Below are 18943 nucleotides of genomic sequence, written 5' to 3' on the forward strand. Positions count from 1 at the left end.
CAAACACACATATTTATATAAGCCCACACTTTCTATACAGAGAGAGGAAGTTCATACTGAGATATATTAGTTAATATGGATATTATAACAAACTATTTATATATATATATATATATATATATATATATATATATATATATATATATATATATATATATATATATATATATATAGATAGATAGATAGATAGATATCTTTGTAAAGTTATATAAAATTATACTATTTAAGATAGACATCGAAATATTGTATTTATTATTTGAAGAGTTAAAGTGAAATATCAAAAACTATCTTAATTGTTGTGTTAATAGATTTTTAATTGTTTATTTATATGGTTATTTAATTTTTGTTTTTTTGTTTAGCCAACATGAGAGAAAATTATTTTTATTATTTTTTCAAGGAAGTTACATACTTACACGTCTCCCTCATCCTAGATTGTAGAATGAGCCTCTCAGATCAATTATAATACATAAATAAAGAGAGAGCTCATTCTTTCCATTTCAATGCAGATTGGACCTCACCAAAATGGAAGAGAGAAATAGTGTGTGTGAATCAGATAGGACAAAGGTATTCTAAACCTTTGGTATAGGTTCCCTATGTAATACTCTTCAATTTTTCAAAATTGTGGCAAATTATTCCATTCTTCCTTTTGTTCTAAATGATCCTAATCAAATATTCATTTATGTTTTTCATGTACGTTCAGTTCCTCACTCTTTTAGAATGTCATCCACTTCTTCCGTAAATTTACTATTCGAGGTTTATTCTTTATTGTATATGCATGCATAGTTCTACTGCAATTACATTGTCAGATTAATAGAGAGAGTGCGATATTGTCACGTTTTTAGAGGCGGTGGGAGGTGGAATGAAGAGGAGAAGAGGTGATGAGTTTAAATCTCAAAATTCCATTCAAGAAGAGTAGGGAAATGGAGGCATTGGAGAAGAAACATCCCTATCCCAATCCCTAGGAACAAGAGGAGCAGGCTAGCCAAAACTAACTGAAGTCCACATAATATGCGAGTGTGAAATGGATCAAAGAATAGTACGTTTCAACCTTTTCTCTTCAACATTTTGTAATTGTCTTTATTATTTTACTATTCGAAGAAATAAATTTTGTTTAATCAAGCCCAATAAAAATTTTAATGAGGCTATTTTCGAGAATAATAGAAAAAATCACGGCCTTACAAAGAAGAGGTAGAAGAGGAGTTTCATATGTTTTTGTCCAAGGAGTTGGTCAACCCCGTTGGCATAGGCATAATTGAAGAATCTTCCTCTTCATTTATATACATAATAATCCAAACATCTTGTCTCCCTTCCCTCGATTCATTCGTTCAGACTCTTAACCAATAACCAATAGATGTACTTGCTTTAAAACCAAGTGTGTAAACATTCAGGTTTGATCTAGGTGTGCAGAGGAGCTACAACTCGAGAAGGCTTTGGGTTATTTTTTTCCTTACATATAGTAGGTTTTTGTGGTTTTTATCGGCTTGAAGATGAAGCGGGAAAGAGTGAAGTTGAATATGAAGACGAAGAAGAAATAGACTCCAGAGGGTAAAACAATCCCTTGGAAGGAAAGGTAGTATAATGGGTTTGGGAAAGAGATGGAGCCACACTTGCAACTTGGTCAAGAATGGTCACTTTCTCTATGTTTTTGGTGGCTATGGAAAGGAAAATGTCTAGAAAAATGATGCTCATATCTTTGATTTGGGAAAGTAGAAATGCAGTAAGGCTATGGTGAAAGGAACCCCACCCTCTCCGAGGGACAACCACAATTGTACCACTGTGGGAACAATTTTTTTGTATTTGGTGGGACAGATGGGAAGAACCCTTTATGGGATTTTCATATGTTGGAAACTACTACAAATACATGGGTACAACCTAATGTAAGTGGTGAAGGACCGACAACTTGTGAGGGGCACAATGCTACACTGATTGATCACCATATTTATATTTGGAGGTTGTGGAAAAGCTCAAGATGAATCTGAAGAGAGACATTACAACAACATTTACATACTAGACACAGTTAACTTAATTCAGAAAAGGGCTACAACCAATGGTACACCATTGTCTCGAAGAGATAGCCACACTTTCCATGTAAGAACAAAATTATAGTCTTGGGTGGTTTTGAAGCCCCGAAAATCGGGTCGAAAACAAGGGGGATACCCGCCCGGTCTGGACCTTGGTTGGCAGCTCCTTATTCGTTTGGTATAGCGGGTCCGACTGGGGATAATGGGACCAATTTCCCAATCTATGGGTGTGTGTGTGTAGAATTGGATGTTGCTGATCTAACAGTTCCTATCTAAGCTATTCTAATTCAAACTTTAATCTAATTCTATGCTATTGTAATCTAATAAAAACAACACATCTAATCTATGCTAACCCGGGATGTAACTCTTTTATTATGCGATCTAAAGAGATTTCAAATAACAACTGGGAATAAAGATCATTCAGCGATTATAAGAAAGGAAATCAATTAAGATGAACTATTTTGCATAAAAAGTTAGGCAAAACAGTTGTGAACAGCATATCGCATAATAAGCTATTCATACATTAAACATAAATAAATAGCTACCACCGTACAAAAGTGCCAAATGGTAACTCAAGCGTTCATGCAATAACATATAAACAACTAAAAACTTTATATCACTTTAACATATAAGCAGAAATGGTCAAGAGATAAAAGTACCATTTATGACTGGTCCTACTCATAAGCTTCAAGCAACAATGATTTATCTCTCCTTGCTCTAACATCTACTAAGAGTACAAAAGTGCAACATCAATAGTAGATATCAAATGCAAACATCAACAAATCTTGATCCATTCATTCACAAAAACCTCCTCTGAGGGTGCAAAAGCGCATGTTCTGAGGACAAGTTTTTGATAAATTTCTGGACCCTTCTCTAAATGCATGAGAAGGGTTTAAATACTACTAACTAAATAACTTAATTACACAGATTCAGGATACGGTTTAAATGACCGCCATTTTTCTAAGCAAAATTATTTCTAAAAATAAATCCAATATCTAACTATTTCTGCATTTGCTCCTTAATGTTGCGAGCATTCAATATTTGCGTCGGTAGAGTCGGCTGACTGTCTTCCGCTTTTGGTTGAGCTAAGAAAACAGAAATGGCAAGCGCTGGCATCATTTTTTCAGCAAAATAGAAGATATACTTGAGAATCATCTATGGCTATGTGGATTTACTGTGTATGCTCAGTAATAACCCAAATTCCACTTGGTTAACCCTCAAATTGCCTCTGCCTTTGCCTTCTTGCGTTTTTCGGGCTTATGAGTGACTGAGCAGTTAGGGACTTTGCTTTTTGAGCAATTTTCTTAGCGATGTGCGATTAGCGCTAGGTGCTAATTGTGCATTGGAAACTGGCTCTGTTCTTTGATCCGAGCCTTTCTGGTGCATTTTTCGCCTTTAGCGCCTTTTCCTTCACCATGTATAAGCTTCCAATTTTGTAAACATGCTGCTTTCGTGAGCTTCTAACCTTGAACGTTAAATTGCCTGTTGGTATCAGCATTGTTCAACTACTCATTCAACCATGGCTCTGACTAACAGATCTGTAATGGATATCTCAACAACGCTCTGGAATTTGCGGCTTTGTTGCATGCGGTATCTGTTCATGAGGGCATCTCTTCTCTGCTTCGAGTTTTTTGAGCTTTACCCTTTTCCTTAATCGCTCCCTGCACATTGCTTCATGTTGTTTCTGTTTTTTGTTCTTGCAGTTCACACATAAGGAGAGAGTAATGATAATAAAAATTGACAAGAAAGCTCTGAGCTCTATGAATGTACAAAAACATGCCACCTGACGTGAACTAACTCTTCAAAAAAAACAAAATTGTCTTTCATTAACACTTGGCGTACATTCATTAATTTTCATTAAATCGCGTATCCAATTTTTGGTTTATGGACAGCTTTTCTTGAATGTTGAGCCAGGGAAAATTTGCGATGGACAATTACTGCGATTCGCATCGCATCATCGCGTTATCGCATTTTCATCAAGATGTGTTATCGCAGGGTTGCCCAATCACGTTTATTGCAGAATCGCAGATTGTTGTATAGCGCGATCGCAAGATCGCCGATCGCAGTATCGCGTTATCAGAAGATCGCAGATCACTACAATTCGTTAAATGGTTATGTGTTTTTTATGCGATATTGCGATATGCGATATCGCATATCGGCAATTGGCGATTTTTTTAAGTTTTTCGAATATGAGTGTTTCTTAATGCATGTGATGCGATGGAATTCGCGTCGCACTCTCGCAATTTATCATTTTACTCACAAGGAAATGTCCTATCTTGGCGCGATGCGATGTTTTCTTAAGGAGTATAATACATAAGCCTTAATTGAATTTTTTGAATTTTTTACTAAGGGTCCCCACTTACTTAGTGTTATTGCTAATACTAAATGAGGAGGGGGGTTGTTGGTGGCCACAACAATTGGCGATTCACTTGGAAGAACCAGTTATCTCTGTTTTTCTATTGAATTTTTCAAACTTCCAAAACAGAAATTTTTTCAGAAAATTAAACTTTGTCATGGAAAGATAGAGTACATTATGCCTTAAACTGTCAATGATATTTTGTTTGAACCTCTTTCTATTCTAATTATTTTCTTCCTCAGGCTAGTCCTTGTATTTACATCAGCCATTACTTGGTTTTGTAAAGATAAAATAAAGTCTCCTCTGTAAACCAGTTTTAAATATGCTCATTTGTCATAGGTAGAGCCTCTGCTACCAGCAGACGTTTATAGCCTCGACAGGGCTACCTATTACCCAGCAATGATCCTGTATCCATACTTAAGGTGACCTACAATTTTCAAAGAAAAATCCATATTCAGACTTATTGCTTTGATTTTATTTTTATTCTTAAAGAACAATGTCTTGGTTTGGTAGCCAAATTATGACACAATCATTCACTTCATTTATAACTTTGCTGAACAAGCTGGCTCGTGATGAGACCCTTTGTCTTTTGATTGCAACAATCTTGAGTCATTACCCTGTTGTGGTAGACAGTATTGGCAAAGTCAGCAAGTTATAATATCTGTGATCATGATAAGCCGGCTCGTGATGAGACCTCTTATTCTTCAAGATATAGTGTATCCTTGGATTATCCCTCTGAAAGCTGCGATTTTCCTTAGCAGGTAGGAAGTCATTGTTTCCTTAAGATAGCTCTGGACGACAATAATTGAGTTTTTGGAAACAACTGTTCTACAGAGAATCTTCATTTTGTTATTGATACCTTTCATTGTGCCGATATAAAACAATTCTTCACTAAAGGTTCCTTTCATCAAATTTTTTGAAGTTGAAACTAGTATCATATCTACTAAAGTTTTTAACTGTATCTGTTAATAATAAAGATCAATTTTCCAAAAGATTTGCTATTTATACAAGTGAAAAGCTCAAAATCTGAAAGAGAATTGGTGTCTTTTTCGTAAATACCTAATGTAACCACTTACAACTGGTTTTATTATGAAAAGGAAAATTATTATACAAAAATAGAAGAATAATATTCTATGGAAAATATTTCTTGAGAATTTGTCCATTAACAGGCAAATGATCCCTTTTACCTGCTAAATCCTGTAACACAAATGTTGATGGACCTATGACTTCAACAATCTGAAAAGGACCAAGCCACATCTTTTGAAATTTTGTATGTTTGCCCTTTTCTTCATGAGCCTTGTCCCACTTTAAAACTAAATCTCCCATCTGAAAATCTTTTCTGGTCATTATGTTTGAATCAAAAGAGGATTTTACTAGTGCTTGATGATGAGCATGCGTTTTCTTAGCTTGTTCTCGTTGTTCTTTTAATTTAAGTATTTCCATTTATCTTAGTTGTAAGGAGGAAGTGGGTACTTCATCAATGTATTGTACTAAAGACAAAGAGGGAATGGCTAAGTGAGTCGAAAGAACCACTTATTTCCCATAAACTAAATTAAAGGGAGAAGTTCCGATTGAAGCTTTTTGTGTTATCCTATCTGCGCCTTGTGCCAATTCTTTTGATTCTGGTCAACTGTTCTTTTAATAATCCTGATTAGGTTTTTATTTGTTGACTCAGCTAACCCATTACCTTGCGGATAGTAATTGGCTGAATATTTAAGTTTGAATCCTCTTTTAAGTGCAAATTCAGTCATTGCATTTCCAAAAAAGTATGATGCATTATCAAACATTGAAGTGGATGGCAATCCAAACCTAGTGATTATAAATTGATCTATGAACTCAATAATATTTTCAGAATTAGCTGTCTTGAGCGGAACTGCTTCTACCCATTTAGTAAAATAATCTGTTTCCATGAGGATGTACCTATGCTGTTTAGAAGAGTGAGGAACGATATCACCTATTATGTCCAAGCCCCACTGACTGAATGGTTGCTCAATGTTTACCGACTGTAGTGGTAGGGACGGCTTCTTCTGTCTTCCAGCAGTAGTCTGGTAGACTTGAAATCTCCTCACGTAACTGTGCGAGTCTTTGAACAGCGTGGGCCAGTAATATCTTGCACGTAAAATCTTATGTGCAGTAGCATCTCGAGCATAGTGTCTGCTTGCTGGCCCATCGTGGAGTTCCTGCAAAACTTTTTCAGCTTCAGCTTTCTCAAGACACCTAAGAAGAACAGAATCATAATTTTTTCTGAAAAGAATATCATTTATGAACTGATATTGTTTAGCTTTCAATCTTAGAGCTCTTTTCTCAGTATGATCAAGGTGTGAAGGAGCATACCCATTCTTAAGATAATAAATGATATCAGCATATAATGATTCTGCATCGTTTAGGCTTACCTCACATATTTTTACCTCTTCAGATGGAATTTCAGAAATTTGCGATGCTCCGGCTAGCATTTTGCAGAAGCCTTGACCTCTTACAATGTTTGCTGGTTTTACCTCAAGGTCATATTCCTGTAAGGCAGTAACCCAATTGGCCCTTTTTTCACCCACATCCTTCTGTACTAGAAGATTCCTTACCGCTGGAAATGGTACTATGATCTTAGTATGGGTTTTAAGCAAGAAAGGTCTGAAGTATTTGACCGCTTTGAAAACAGCATAAGCCTGTTTCTCCACGTCTGAATAATTGAGTTCAGCACCTTGTAAATTTGAGCTAAAAAACACAATTGGAGCTTCCGATTTTTCTTGATTCGCTTGAGTTAGAATCGCAGCATATGACTTATCTGAGGCAAATGTGTATAAAATAAAAGATTCTGAAAAATTCGGGGTTGCTAAAGATGGAGCATTAATAATAGCTTGCTTGATCAGGTTGAATGCTTCATGTTCATCTTGACCCCATTTAAAATTTGAATTCTTTTTAATCATGGTTTGCAAAGGAGACACGATTCGCGAAAAATCTGGAACGAATCTCTTTACAAAATTGATTTGACCAAGGAAAGATTGCATGGCTTTTTTGTTATGAGGTAGGGATATTTCAAAAATTTCTTTGATTCTGTCACGATCAATGTGAATACTAGATTTTGACACTATGAATCCTAGAAGTTTCCCTTCACTTAGCGCGAAAAAAGATTTCTTTGGGTTAAGTAAAATTCTATACTTTAAACACTGTTGAAAGATTTGTTTCAGGTCTTTGAGATGGTCGCTTCGCTTCTTGGAGTACACTGTTATATCATCCAAATAAATTACTACAGATTTATTGACTAAACCTTTGAATGCGATGTCCATGGCTCTCTGAAAAGTGGCACCAGCATTAATCAAACCAAATGGCATCTTCCGATATGTGTATGTGCCCCATTTAGTTCTAAATGTGGTTTTCAACTGATCATCAGGATGTACCAACACTTGATTGTATCCTGAAAATCCATCCAAGAAAGACATTAGTTCTGAGCTTGCCACTGCCTGCAGTATCTGTTCCATAGGTGGAAGAGGAAAATTGTCCTTTTGACAGGATTTGTTAAGGTTCCGAAAGTCAATGCAAATCCTAATATCTCTGTTTTTCTTTCTAACGGGTACCATATTGGAGACCCATTTGGAATGTCTGACGGGAAAGATTATCCTGGCTTTCAGTAACTTATTGAGCTCAGTTTTTATCTGATTTTCTAAATTGGGGTGGATCTTTCTCAGCTTTTGTTGGACAGGTTTTTCATTATCAATCATAGGAATAGTATGCTGGATGATAGAAGTGTCGTATGTTTTCAGCTCATCATAATTCCAGGCAAAAACATTTTTATATTGTCTCAAAAGACGAATATGCGCTAGTTTCTCTTCAAGGGCTAGGCTGAGGCCTAGACTAATGTTTTGTGGTTTAGCATCGGTCCCTAGGTTTACTAATTTGTAGTTCAAGGTTGAACTATAGATTTTTGAATTGGTAGACCTCTTAAACCGATCTTTCAAATCGTATAAGTCTTCTAACTTGACCACCAACTTTGGTATATCATTATTAGTGCTATTTTGTTGCAATTATCAATCGTGCTGGTCTTCGTCAATTATTTGATTGGAGTAGGATCCTTCAGACGTGAGGAAATTTACGATATCAGGATCGTCATTGAATACTCTCCAATTTATGATGTTGTCAGGAATGGATGGTCTAAAGATTAATTCTATTGAGAATCTATCTAGACTAAAATCTTCGGAGGAAATAAGCTTAGAAGCTACGTTAGCCAGAACGTATGCACTAGCGTTTTGGATTCTAGGGATTGAAGAAATATTAAATGCTATGAATAGTGTTTTAAGTGACCTGATAAGCAATGTATAGTGTTACGTACCTGTTTAACCACAATCTCAGAGTCTCCAAAGACTTGAAGATACTTGACATCTAACCCGATTGCTTTGTACAGGCCTTGAACAAAAGCCTCGTATTCTATTGTATTGTTTGTGCAATCGAATTCGAGTCTGCATGTGAGGATGATTTTTCCTCCTTCTGTACTAATCAGAACACATCCTCCTCCTGCTGCTTCATTAGGTCTAGAGCCATCAAAAAATAATTTCCAAAACAAAGATTTATTTACAGGTTTATCTAAAAAATTAATACATTTCTAACTATCAGTTCGAGAAAAATTTTCAACTTGGGACAAAATAGAATTTTCTGAATAGGGTGACGCATGAGCATTGAAATTGCCGAGGAAAGAATCTACCGAGTAATTTCCAATGATACTGCTGTTATACGCTACCGGTTCATTTTCTCCCTCTAACTCCGTTACTATGTACTTCTGGTGTAGCTCTCGTTCAATTTTTATTTGATTCAGTTTACCGTTGTAAGGCAGCCACATGTGCGACCAATCAGTTGCGAAGTATCCATGGAGTTTCTCGGACCAATCCCTGCTAAGAATTAAGCCATAGAATTCTGGGATATCAGTAACTAGAATGTCAATAACCTGACATACCTTCGGGTTGGATGGCAATCTTATGGTTACTTGATTTAGTTCGCCGATCACTTCGACTTGAGATCGATTGAGCTGAACTATGCACACTGCGGATTTCTGTGGTTGAACATTTAACTTGGCACATATAGATTTCGGTAAAATATTTGATGAAGCACCTGAATCTACCAAACAATTGTGCGCATTTTTATTGAAGATTTCATAAGTAAGGAGAAACGGGGGAGTGTGAGATCTTGATATTCCTCGAATCAAGGCGATGTCATTTGGATCAATCTTATTGATCGTGTTAGTTGTAGGTCTTCCCATCTTGTGGGAAGCTTGAGAAAGTACAGCGACAGGCAAAGGTGCAACTGGCACGACATGTAATTCTTTCATCATTATCTTCTATTGATGTTTCAACTTGCTTAGTTCGTAAAGGGTGATATTAGCCCTAGTCTTCTTCATGTCATCAATAATATTGTACTCCATTTCATCTGACACTATGAGTGTTTTCAATGGAGTTGTTTCATCTGCTTGGACTGGGCTAGTTTGAGTCACTTTAGTTGTCGTTTCCTTTGTTGCGACTTTATCCTTTGTTGCAGAGCTTGCGCTCTTCGGATTAGGGGTAGTTTGGGGAGGATCAAGCTGATTTTTGCTTTGTGTGCTAACTGGAAATACTTCTTGATATTCTTCTTGTGGGAGGATGAAATCCCACATTCCTTGTAACTTCACAACTTCTTCGTCATCGGTCTGCCCTTCAGTGGCAATTTCCTCTTCCTCTTCGTCAGATTCAGCATTTGAAATGGCATTGGGTGGCTTTGGATCCGTTGAAGGACCTCTTTTAAAAACTCTGTAGGGATTTTTCGAAGAAGTTTCTGCTACTTGCTTTTTTATGTCGACCATCTCATTGGACATGGTCTTTAGAACTTTCTGCAATCCTTCCAAATCAAAAGAATCTTTTGCTTGTTTCTTCTTGGAGTCTTCCTTGAAGGTGACTTTTTTGGACTTATGTTCCTCTATCACGGATCTCTTTTCCAGGGCTATTATTCGTTTTTCTACTGCTATCGCCTCTTTCATGTTATCAGCTAAGGTTATTTTATTTGCCCTGTCCACGAAGATTGCTATGTTCGATGGCAAAGCGGTAATATACCATTCACATCGTACTTCTTCACTGGGCTGGGAAGTAGTAGGAATTTTGTTGAAAATTTTGTTGAACCATAAATTGAAATCCTTGATAGTCTCTCTAGCTTCGTCTTTAAGATTGGATAGGTCATTGATTAACGTTGCCGTTGATCTATCATCACCAAACTTGGTTAGGAATTGGTCCTGGAAGATTTCCCAACTTGTGATGGATTCGGAGGGTAATGAAAAGTACCATGACCCGGCTGTCCCTTGCAGTGTATAGGGAAAAATCCGAACAACAGCATCTTGATTAGTAACTCCATTGAGATTAATGGAAAGCATGAAGTTGTTTATGTGCTCTTCTGCTAGCATGCCTGCCTCGGGATTGAATTTAGGAAGACATTTCTCAGGATGGGCCGCTATTTGACTCAAGGGTGCAGGCATTAAGACTACCCGAGGATTGTTCCATGGAGACTGGGCCATTGTTGAACTGCTAACAGAGGAAAGTGCAGAAGATGATCCCTGTGGCTGGTAGGATGAGGATACTATGATCGTAGATGATTGAAGAGGGGTTGTGGGGGTTCCAGTGGACGGATGGACGATGATCTGGAGTGGAGGTGTGGATGGTTGACTTCGCGGTGAAGTAGTTGAGATGGATGATGCGGATGAAAGAGTATCACTGTCAGACTCTTTGCGGTGATTTCCTCGCTCTTTTCCTGGTGGGAAGAGGTAATTCGTTTGGCTGAACGCCAAACTTTTCACTCTTTAGCCTAGTCAAGGGATGAGCAGGGTTGTACTGCGAAGTCACGCTACCTTGAGATTTTTTCATACCTCTGAGGGGAGATGGACAATCGCTGAAGTTTGTGAATCAGGGATTCGACTTCAGGAGGTTCAATGGTAGATTGGTCTGAAATATCAGGGTGTGTAGCAGCGGTTGATACTCGAGCGACTTCTGACTCTAGATTTAAATGTAATGGGGAAGTCGGGGGAGATGATGAGGGAAATTTACTCTGAGAATGGTATTCAGATTTGGATTTACTTGCCATTCATAGTTCAGGCCCTCCTTCTAGCGCCAAATATGTTGAAGCGCCGAAAATCGGGTTGACAACAAGGGGGATACCCGCCTAGTCCGGACCTTGGTTGGCAGCTCCTTATCCGTTTGGTATAGCGGGTCCGACTGGGGATAATGGGACCAGTTTCCCAATCTATGGGTGTGTGTGTGTAGAATTGGATGTTGCTGATCTAACCGTTCCTATCTAAGCTACTCTAATTCAAACTTTAATCTAATTCTATGCTATTGTAATCTAATAAAAACAACACATCTAATCTATGCTAACCCAGGATGTAACTCTTTTATTATGTGATCTAAAGAGATTTCAAATAACAACTGGTAATAAAGATCATTAAGCGATTATAAGAAAGGAAATCAATTAAGATGAACTATTTTGCATAAAAAGTTAGGCAAAACAGTTGTGAACAACATATCGCATAGTAAGCTATTCATACATTAAACATAAATAAATAGCTACCACCGTACAAAAGTGCCAAATGGTAACTTAAGCATTCATGCAATAACATATAAACAACTAAAAACTGTATATCACTTTAACATATAAGCAGAAATGGTCAAGAGATAAAAGTACCATTTATGACTGGTCCTACTGATAAGCTTCAAGCAACAATGATTTATCTCTCCTTGCTCTAGCATCTACTAAGAGTACAGAAGTGCAACATCAGTAGCAGATATCAAATGCAAACATCAACAAATCTTGATCCATTCATTAACCAAAACCTCCTATGAGGGTGCAAAAGTGCATGTTCTGAGGACAAGTTTTTGATAAATTTTTGGACCCTTCTCTAAATGCATGAGAAGGGTTTAAATACTACTAACTAAATAACTTAATTACACAGATTCAGGATACGGTTTAAATGACTGCCCTTTTTCTAAGCAAAATTATTTCTAAAAATTAAATCTAATATCTAACTATTTCTGCATTTGCTCCTTAATGTTGCGAGCATTCAATATTTGCCTGGGTAGATTCGGCTAACTGTCTTCCGCTTTTGGTTGAGCTAAGCAAACAGAAATGGCAAGCACTGGCACCATTTTTCAGCAAAATAGAAGATATACTTGAGAATCATCTCTGGCTATGTGGATTTACTGTGTATGCTCAGTAATAACCCAAATTCCACTTGGTTAACCCTCAAATTGCCTCTGCCTTTGCCTTCTTGCATTTTTCGGGCTTATGAGTGACTGAGCAGTTAGGGACTTTGCTTTTTGAGCAATTTTTTCAGCGATGCATGATTACCGCTAGGCGCTAATCGCGCATCGGAAACTGCCTCCGTTCTTTGATCCAGGCCTTTCTGGTGCGTTTTTCGCCTTTAGCGCCTTTTCCTTCACCATGTATAACCTTCCAAATTTTGTAAACATGCTGCTTTCGTGAGCTTCTAACCTTGAACGTTAAATTGCCTGTTGATATCATCATTGTTCAACTACTCATTCAACCATGGCTCTGACTGACAGATCTGTAATGGATAACTCAGCAGCGCTCTGGAATTTGTGGTTTTGTTGCATGTGGTATCCGTTCATGAGGGCATCTCTTCTCTGCTTCGAGATTTTGGAGATTTACCCTTTTCCTTAATCGCTCCCTGCACATTGCTTCATGTTGTTTCTATTTTTTGTTCCTGCAGTTCACACATAAGGAGAGAGTAATGATAATAAAAATTGACAAGAAAGCTCTGAGCTCTACGAATGTACAAAAACATGCCACCTGACGTGAACTAACTCTTCAAAAAACACAAAACTGTCTTTCATTAACACTTGACGTACATTCATTAATTTTCATTAAAGCGCGTATCCAATTTTTGGTTTATGGACAACTTTTCTTGAATGTTGAGTTGGGGAAAATTTGCGATGGACAATTTCTGCGATTCATATCGCAGCATCGCATCATCACGTTATCGCATTTTCATAAAGATGTGTTATCGCAGGGTTGCCCGATCACGTTTATCGCAGAATCGCAGATTGCTGTATCGCGCGATTGCAAGATCGCCGATCACAGTATCGCGTTATCGCAAGATCTCAGATCGCTACAATTCGTTAAATGGTTATGTGTTTTTTATGCGATATTGCGATATGCGATATCGCATATCGGCCATCAGCGATTTTTTTAAGGTTTTCGAATATGAGCGTTTCTTAATGCATGCGATGCGATGGAATTCATGTCGCACTCTCGCAATTTATCGTTTTACTCATAAGGAAATGTCCTATCTTCTTTGCGCGATGCGATGTTTTCTTAAGGAGTATAATACATAAGCCTTAATTGAATTTTTTGAATTTTTTACTAAGGGTCCCCACTTACTTAGTGTTATTGCTAATACTAAATAAGGAGGGGGGTTGTTGGTGGCCACAACAGGTGGGGAAGATGCATCAAACTCTTATTTTTTTGATGTTTATGTCCTTGATGTAGATACACTTCTGTGGAAAGAGCTCAACACAACTAGATAGAGATTAGCACCTCAGGCAGGCCATGCAACAATAGCCCTTGAAAATCATTTGTTTTTGGTTAGTGGATTTACTGATGATCGTAATTTATTGGACAATCTTCACATGATAAAAATAGAGGCAGAAGTGTGGACCAATGTAGAAAACATAAGCCAAGGACCATCCGCTATATTCTCTATTGTTGGAGATTGTTTGGATTTCATGAGAGGCATTCTCATATTCATAGGGGGTGCAATGAAGACTTGGATGCCCTAGATGACATATAGTATTTGGATACAAAAATAAAAATGGAAAATGGACAAGATAAAAAAAAGCCAGAGAATTTTTCTTTAAGGAGTTGAAAAGAAAGAGTCAAGAGCACGACGTCTCTTCAAATGATCCTGAGAAGGAGAGATATACACCTAAGATTGTTGTGAAGCCTAGAAACATCTTGTCCATAACCCCACCAACTAACATTCATGTTGGTCAAGACAAACTTTATGTGTACACTTTCAAGGCCATTGAAGAGAAGATATTTGAAGGAAAAATAACATATATGTTTTAATATGGATGCACTATTGAATAACATATTGAAGGAAGCCTTTGTGTGGGTTATTGTTCTCCTATAATTTTGGGTTTTCTCATGCTATACATGCTTATCTCAGTAGGAAGAAACTAGCCTCAGAAGCAAGTGCTATGAAATCAAGTGAAACACAAAAACCTAAATTAAAGATTTCTTGTGGAATTAAGAAATTTTTGAAGAGAGTAGAAGATGGGCAAGCAAACTCTCTTATGAATGTAGAATCTCCTGCACAATGGAATGCCACAGAGCCACTTTCGTCTTCATTAAATCAACCTGTAGTCGCATCTGATATGTATCAAAAATACATGCAATCACTACCTGTGCATTCTCCATCTATTGCTCAAGCATGATCTGAGGCACTATATGGCTTCTCGCTTTCCTTCTTCACATGCTACACAAGAGGGTTTTCTTGGTCGTTCACCAAACCAAAGGGGAGGTTTATATGTTATTCAAATGTTTCCTACCCAATTACCTCTAGTACAAGGAAGTGAATACCAACGTGAGCATAAGAAGCAACCTAGTTCATTAGGGTATATCCAAAGTATGTGTATACTATAGAGTGTCAACATCCTTTGGCATATATTTATTTTTCATGTTGGTTAGTCAGATGGAAATTATGCTTGGGATTTATCCCATTGAGAAAAAAAGTTTACCACAAGCATGGAAAGAATGTAATTTTGTGGAGAGGACAAGTTCTGCATAGTTGGAAGCTGATATAAAAAAAAGTAAAAAAATAGAAGTACTTAATCCTTACATTCCCTGACAATGGAGGGTTCGGTAGCTTCGAGAAGGAATGTCAAGAGGCAGACCATTATCATCAAAAATTCCTGGCAGGTAAACAAAAACTCATTCTCGTGGGCCTTCTTGTCAAGCTTCCACAATGAAAAGTGATTGTTTTCCAAGAATCGGAAAACCCCTATAACAGAAAAAAATTGGAAATACCGACGGAATCTATTATAAATTTAACACTTTCCATGCTACTTACCAAACCAATTTCACACTGGTTTGGTCTGCTCTGCTCTGTCCTGCAAGAAGCATATAATGATGGATTACCAAAGAATGTTGAAAACCTATCTGATTACTACGTATAAATCCCTCTTCTTGCCCACTCGAGCCACTTCATTTTCCTCTTCTACTTCGCCTAAATTCCCTAATTTAACTTCTTTGGCTAGATCTATTTTACGAAGGAAAAATTCATAGGTTCAAACCCTAGGGGCCCATCGGAAGACCATTTCTTGTTCTTCTTCATGGAAGGAATGCATGTGCTCTCCACAAATCATCCAGGTTTGTTCCATTACCATTTGCATAGAAAATCAGAATAACCCTCAGCACTAACCAACCTAGCTTGCAAGCTTTTGAAAGGATGGGTGAGGCAATTCGTTCCCAAATTGTAACTCATTAATACTTGTTTTTAATCAATCTATGGCAGGAATTATTTCTATAGTCTAACATTAAAATAGATGACTCACAGCTGCACAAGTGGCATGGGAAGAGAGTACTTGTAAGAGGGAAACATCTTACGATGTAATAAAATGAAATCAAAGTTATAAAAATTAATTAAACTATGAATTTATTATTATTATTATTATTATTATAAAAGAAATAATATATAAGCTAAACATATATACATTTGTTACAATACCATGTGAAAATACCACGGTTTATCATTACCACAAGTCCAAGAAGCCATAACACACTTCAAATGATACTAGTCCATATGACAATTTTTTGAATTAATTAATTTAATGAAAAGAAGAAAAAGAGAATAACTTCTTTAGAGATAAATCTCAACCTTTGATTTGTGTATAATACTATGAATATTCTAGAATATTCCTTGGAAGGTAAATCCCTACCTTTCACCTTATAATTATTGATAATTATCCCCGCTAAGGGTGAGGACATAGTCTAAAAGGGAAAATAAAGGGTTGAGTCAACCACCTTGTCGATGTGATTTGCACTTATGTGCAGGGGGAACAACTCCTCACCAATATGTAATTGGATGTAGATTAAAAAATGGCTATTAGTGGCCTTGAAGGATGGATGAAGGTGGCCTTGTTCTTGGTGTCTTGGGTGATTGTTTCAAGTATATGGAGGACAACAAGTCATCCTCCCTTCTGCTATTTCTATCACTTGTATCTTGTGTTAAGTATTGGCATTATTATTGTTAGGAGTGGGGCTTGAGAGAAGTCATTGAAGTAGAGGTGGGAGGGGAAACTTTGTCAGTGTGAGGAGAATTTGCAGCTAGCTCTATGGTTATATTGTGGTCATTGGCATAAACTAGCCATTTCCATCTCAAGCTTAGTGGCTCGGGTCTTTCTTCTCTAGGCCTTGCTTTACCTGGTTATATATTTTAGTCTTGGAAGCCATATTACTATAAATTTTCACAATAATTTAGCTAGGTTGGGATTTGGGGACGTTCTGGGTACATCTGGTCTTGGGTCTAGTTTTCCTCAATACGATAATTTATTAGGGAGTCTTGGTTGCTGCATGGGGTTTCATATATCGACTATATCAAAGAGGGACCATGTTGTATCACCCTTTTGGTTTAATGTAGCATGGTGTAAATGTGGAAAGTTTCCTATTTGGACCTGGTTATTACGTTTTCCTTATTTTAACCTTCATGTCTTAGTCATTTCAAAAAAGAGAGGTGTGCTCTGCCTTAGAACCTTTGAGTATTCTGGTCCCTTTGATGGCTCTACCTGGTTCTTGTTTTATGGTGGGGATCTAGTGTTTCCATTAACCTACATTTTCTTAGTATTTTTCCTCGTATTTTTTCTTGTTAGGCATCTAATAGTGGTTTCTTGAGTGTTCTCCTATGGTGGAAATCCTTCTAGCTTGCAATTCCTCCAAGGAAGCACATATGATGCATGATTGGTTGAAGCCACAACAACTTGCAAGTTCAATGGATGGCTAGGCACTTTACCTGAGACTCAATCACTTCATATTTTAATGTAGTGTTCCCTAAGACCCAAATTGAAAATAGGGAATTGGAAACTCAGACTAGTGTAGAGAGGAAATCCTTCTTTGATTATGATATTATGGAAGAGGTCTCATGCTCAATTCCAAACCTTGGCCACACCAGGGGATGGAAAAAATCATTACCTCGATTATGTTTCTCTTCATTGGAAGATGAAGGCTCTGTTATGAAACCAGCTCAAGAAAAGATAGAAAAGATAGATCAACGCCTTAGAATTCAGCCTCTTCGAGGGGGCAACCTCCTTTACATTACATAAATGAACAATTCTGAATGATACAAATGACAAAACCTCCTTTCTATATATAGGAGTCTAAGGAGTCACAATATAATCCAGCCGACCTAACAATAATAATATAAAGCCACAAAAATAAAAATAGAGGGATTCTATGGGGCAGAGAAATAACAATATGGGGGTAATAGGGGCACAACAATATAAATAAGGGGTATAACTACAATATTAATGGGGTAATCACTAGTATTATAGGGACCCAACATGCCCCTCTCCTTCAAAAAAGTGTTGTCCTCAACGCTTGAGTAGTTCTGGATACTTCTGCATAAAATTCTCATCCTCCCATGTGGAATCTTCAGCGGATAAGTTCTTCCACTTGATAAGATACTCTGAAATTGATCGATTTCATGGCTGTCGAGTTCTTGTTTCTGTGACTGATTGCAGTTCCAATATAATTTTTCCTTCCTCGTCAAGTTCTGGCAATATTGTTTGAATTGGGAGCTTGTCACCTATAACCTTCTTTAAACATGAAACATGGAAAACTGGGTGCAATCGAGAAGCTGCAGGAAGCTCCAATTTGTATGCCATAGTACCAATCTTTTGCAACACCTTGTACGGACCATAATACTTTGGTGATAATTTATTATCCTTCTTAGCTTTCTTTAGGGACATTTGCTTATATGGTTGTAGCCGTAGGAATACCCAATCACCTACATCAAAACTTCTTTCACTGCGATGTTGATCTGCCTGTTGTTTCATTCTATTTTGTGCCAACATGAGGTTATCCTTTAAGAGTTGGAGGAATTGTTGTTGATGTTCGATGTGATGTTCCACTGCCTGAACCTTAGAATTTTCTCTTAAATATGATGTGATGGATGGTGGTTGATACCCATAAAGTGCCATAAATGGGGTCATTTTTGTTGCTGTATGGAAGGAAGTGTTATACCACCATTCAGCCAGAGGCAACCATTTGACCCATTGTGTCTGTTTATCAGATACAAAGCAACGAAGATATCCTTCCAAAAATTTGTTTACTATCTCAGTTTGCCCATCAGATTGAGGATGATAAGATGAGCTATGAGCTAACTGAGTACCAAGACAAGAAAATAATTCTATCCAAAAATTTCCAGTGAAAATGGGATCTCTGTCACTTACAATAATCTTTGGGTTTCCATGTAGCTTTTGAACTGTTTCCATAAATGCAGTAGAAACTGTATTGGCTTTAAATGGATGTGATAATGCACAAAAGTTTGCATACT

The 18943-nt window shown here is 37.2% G+C and overlaps 1 pseudogene; it reads left to right on the forward strand.

Annotated features, from left to right (window-relative positions):
- Positions 1-1487: 1487 nt before the first annotated feature.
- On the forward strand, positions 1488-15036 carry LOC149167389 (uncharacterized; annotated as a pseudogene).
- Positions 15037-18943: the final 3907 nt, after the last annotated feature.

This window comes from Pinus tabuliformis, chromosome 5_1 (genome assembly GCF_031772625.1).
Source record: "Pinus tabuliformis cultivar Carrire ecotype Pingquan chromosome 5_1, CPIR1, whole genome shotgun sequence".
NCBI lineage: Eukaryota > Viridiplantae > Streptophyta > Pinopsida > Pinales > Pinaceae > Pinus > Pinus tabuliformis.